This window comes from Ictalurus furcatus, chromosome 27 (genome assembly GCF_023375685.1).
Source record: "Ictalurus furcatus strain D&B chromosome 27, Billie_1.0, whole genome shotgun sequence".
Taxonomy (NCBI): Eukaryota; Metazoa; Chordata; class Actinopteri; order Siluriformes; family Ictaluridae; genus Ictalurus; species Ictalurus furcatus.
In genome coordinates this window covers 10,266-14,724 of record NC_071281.1, presented here as the reverse complement: position 1 = coordinate 14,724, position 4,459 = coordinate 10,266, and the positions used below count along the sequence as shown (strand labels likewise).

Here is a 4,459-nt window from a genome sequence, read left to right as displayed (position 1 = left end):
TAATATAAAAAATAGATATTATAATAACTTCATAAAAATGTAAATAAAATGAGAAATGAAATAATGTGTAATTACTATGGGTTGCATTTAATATCAATTTGACATTAATCTTAGTTCGCTATTTCCTTAGAAAGCTATTAGCCTTTTTCCTAATATGGATCATTTTTGTGTTAGTCTACTTTTAATTAGGACTCTTTATTGTTTAAGATATTTAAAAAATAAATATTTTATGCTGTTTATTTATCAATTAACCAACAGTATTTCTCATTGCTATTATTTTAATTCAATTAACAGTGACCATGAGCAGAGAGCTTACATTTAACTGTTTATGACAGATGTTGGATTTCCATCTATCTCAGGAATCTCATATTTATGTCTTCAGATCTCCGTCAGCCCTTTCAGTCTGTTCTACAATTATTAAATGTTAGTTCTGCGTTTCTGTGCTGCTATGAGCTAGAAAGTATGGTTTTCCTCAGAGCGTTTCAGATATCTGGGGAGCCTAAGTGAACACACATGCATGCTCACAGAGACATCTGATTTATTCATTCAAAACAGGAGTATTTATACACATTCATTGTACACATTGATAACGGCACTGCGTGGACGGTTTCTACTGGTCCAGGTGTCAGACAGATTTAAACAAAACACACTGCACATAGTCATAATACAAAATAAGTCTTGTGTCATGTTGACATGAAAATACATGTGTATTTCAAGGATATAGCTCTAATCAAGGATAGCAGTTGATCAGCTTATTCAAAGAGGTAATTAAATGAATACATTCATCATAGGTATTTGATAGCACAGTGACACACAAACAGAAACTATAACCCAGTACCCCGTATTCAAGGTGTCTTAATACGGTTCATAATATGAGAGTACATGATATAAGAGAATTTCCTTTCAATCCTCTCGTTTATTCTAGCATAGCATAGAATAAATCAAAAGGAATCCTCTAAAGTCATAGGTTAACATCACCTGTCCACAGAAAAACATGGTAATGGTTTTGTGATGAGAGCTAATACAAAAAAACCTATATGTATGTGTGTAAAATGTGAATCAGGTCAGCCAACAGGACAGGACTTCCTTCCTTTGTAGACACGTTCACCGATGCTCAGACCTCGTCAGGGGTACAGGTACGTTCCTGAATGGGCAACCTGTCCTAGAGAATAGGTGGAGGAAAAATAGAATGGACAGAGCTCATTTGTTAACAGCTTTTAACCAACTTGCATGTCTCCGGATCGGTCCTTCTGAGGTCATAACACCTGTTCTCCTGGTGGAATGTGGGTTTCTGTGAGGGGTAGAGGTCATTTTAATTTAGCACGTCCACAACACGTCAAGCAATTTAAATTTAGACACAGTCGTCTAGATGAATATTGACACCACTTCCTGTGGACTGAGAACGGTTAGTAGACATTTTCCTAGCCATGGGGAAAGGTCCGAATAACACCTCAAAGGGTGAAATGCCTGTGGTTTTAGATGGCGTCATTCGAATTTCAGTAAGAAATGAGACATTAGAAAAGGACAGGGTGACTTCTGTTGTTTTGACTTCAGTTTTGTGTGCCTATCAGCTAGCACGTTCCCCCGTATCTCCACTCTGTGTTGCCATTTAGATGCGCCTTTGTTTTGACGATCGCGAAAGCTGTTGGTTTAGCACAGGAAGAGATTAGATTGTCGAGTGGAGTGTGAGGTTGGCTTACTGTCCTCGGATTTAAAACACGATCCGTCTACAAAAACATACCTACCGTTAAACAAAGGAGTATCAGACATATCAGATCGAATGCTACATGAAGAAACAATTTCTTCTAAACAATCATGATTTTCAGGTAAAGGAATGGTGTCATCCTGTGAATTTAGCAGACAAATTTAATGGTCAAATTTGCGGTAGCACAGAGAATAGTTTCATAACCACCTCTGCACTGAGCCGTCATGTGTTGTGTTTCAATGTTGGATAATACCTGAAGGGCCATGTGCAACACCAAAGGTGACAGGACCAATCGTTCTGCATCTGTTACCATATCTGCCACTGCCCACAGACAGCCAGGTAGTCCAGCATGTTCCTGTGCCAGAACACCTGAGGCCACACTCCAGAATGTTCATGAGTGTGCAGATGGTAAGGTTCTAGAGAGGAATATATAGCATTTTTTCATAAACAGTCTCAGGTGTATGTGTCCCAGGAGTCAAAAGTGGATCGAATGTTCTACGATGGCCCTGAGCAGGGATCCATTGTCTACAGTAATGGACTCAGCTGAGAAGTCATCACAACTGACATCCGGCCGTCCGACAGCCTTCTCTGTCCTTTTGTTAAGAGAAAACCCAAACATTTGACTTCTGTTTTATATAGGTGCAATTTTGTACGTGACACCTTGAATCCATTGTGAGCCAGATGTTCTAGCAGTCTCAAGGTTGCAGCCCAGCAGCTTCTGACTCAGCAGTGATAAGGAGATCGTCCTGTATTGCAGTGCACGGGCGCCATCATGGAGATCTTGCAAGGAGTCTCACCACATGAGAAAACACGGGGTCAACGTAGCCCTTTGGCAGGCGTGTCCAGGTCAGCTGGCGTCCCAGAGCGTGAATGCAAACAGTGACTGAACACTGAAACAACAGAGCATGGTTGTTCATGGCTGGACCTCGTGTCCACACGTTGGTCTGAGGATTATACACCTCTACATCGTTTAGCCGATTATTACCATCAAATCCCCCGACAGCGTAAACCTGTCCTCTGTACGCGACCACGCCCAGTCCACTCCTTCTGCTCATCATGGGGGGGATGAGGGTCCACACTCCCGTCTGAGAACTGTAATACTCCCCCGTGAACAAACATCCGCTCCTGTTATTCCCTCCGCATACGTACACTTTGCTGTTCAGTACTGTAGCGCTTGCTTTGCTCCTTCGTTTGTGCATCGGTCCGATCATGCTCCACCGATCATTCTCAGGTTCATATCGCTCAACTGTATTCAGACATTCGATGCCATTAAATCCTCCCATTGCATAGATACGACCGTCCAGCACACACACGCTCACGTTTCTCCGGCAAGAGTGCATGGGGCCCACCTGAGCCCAGGTTCTGGTGATGGGGTCAAACCTTCTCACACTGCTGAGCAAATCCACACTGTCTAATCCTCCGACGCAGTACATGAAGCCGTTCAGATACACAATCTCGTGACAGGCTCATCGACTCTCGTCATTGCACGTGATGTTGACCCAGCGTGCCGCTCGTGTATTGTACACTTCTATGGCAATGGTTTGATTCCTTTGGCCACCAATGAGCCACCAATGGCCACCAGAACGGCGCTGGGCAGGCGGAGTCTTGTGAGATCAGAGCTGAGAGAAAGGCTCGGGTTGAGGTCATCGATGCCCATCAGAACGCTGGTGATGATCGGCTTACATGTCACGTCGTCCATCACTAAAACGTTGTTGCTCACATTGTTCATAAGGTGTGTCAGTAGCCCCAGACGCACCTTGGGCAGTAACACCCCTATGTGCGCTTTCCGTTTCCATGGCGCACGTTTGATCCACTGTAAGATGGCCTCGAACACCACGCTCTCCTGTTTCACGTTCAGTTCATCCTTCCCGATGATCTCGCTCAGCTGCTCGACCGTCAGGTCCAGGAACTCCTCAGAGAGGCGCACCATCTACTTAAAGTTGTGCAAGATAAACAGGAAGGCCTGCTGCTTCAACTTCTCGCAGAAGTGGGAGTGAGCAAAATGCCACATGTTAACGCAGTTCTCTGGACACAGCTGAGCCTTCAGGAACGCACAACACTCGTTTACCAGGCTGCTCACCAACAGATAATCAGCAGCGATCAGCAGCTTACACACGTTTTTCTCCGTGATGTTAACACGTCTTATATACGTATACTCCACGATCAGCTCCATTATCTGAGCGGAACCATTAGGGATGCTGTACCCGAGCTTATCAGGAGGGCAACAGCTGTTGGTGAAGAGAGCCATGAAGTACGGGCTGCAGCCACACAGGATGATCTTGTGCATGTGGAACTCGGCGCCGTCCACCATGATGACTATGTCACAGAGCTGCTTATCTAACCGCAGCTCATTGATGATGATGCAGGACATCGCGTCCACCTTCCTCTCCATTCCCTTCTTTTCTTTCTGTTTACTCATGTTCTGTCCAGTGTTTCTGTGCAGGTCAGAGCTACTGAATGTACAGCTTTCATCTGAATGTGGATTGTGTTGATGCGGATCAGCTTTTAAGCTTGGAATGTTCCGATTCCAGATTTCAGAATAAAAACAGCTCATGATTCCAAAGGTTCGAATTCTAATTCTGTAACCACGGATACATACAGGATGCAGTGAACCTGACAGAAACCTCCAGTTCAGGATCAGTCTTTGTGAAATGCTTTAAAAACAGCTTTAAATCCTGCACATGTCCAAAATGCACACATCCGGCGTAAAGAACCATTTATTTTCCTGGAAAAAAAACACACCTCCCAGGGTGA

At 44.1% G+C, this 4,459-nt stretch overlaps 1 pseudogene; it reads right to left on the bottom strand.

The window, feature by feature from the left end:
• LOC128602672 (kelch-like protein 10) lies at positions 1-4,250 on the bottom strand (annotated as a pseudogene).
• Between the last annotated feature and the right edge of the window lie 209 nt (positions 4,251-4,459).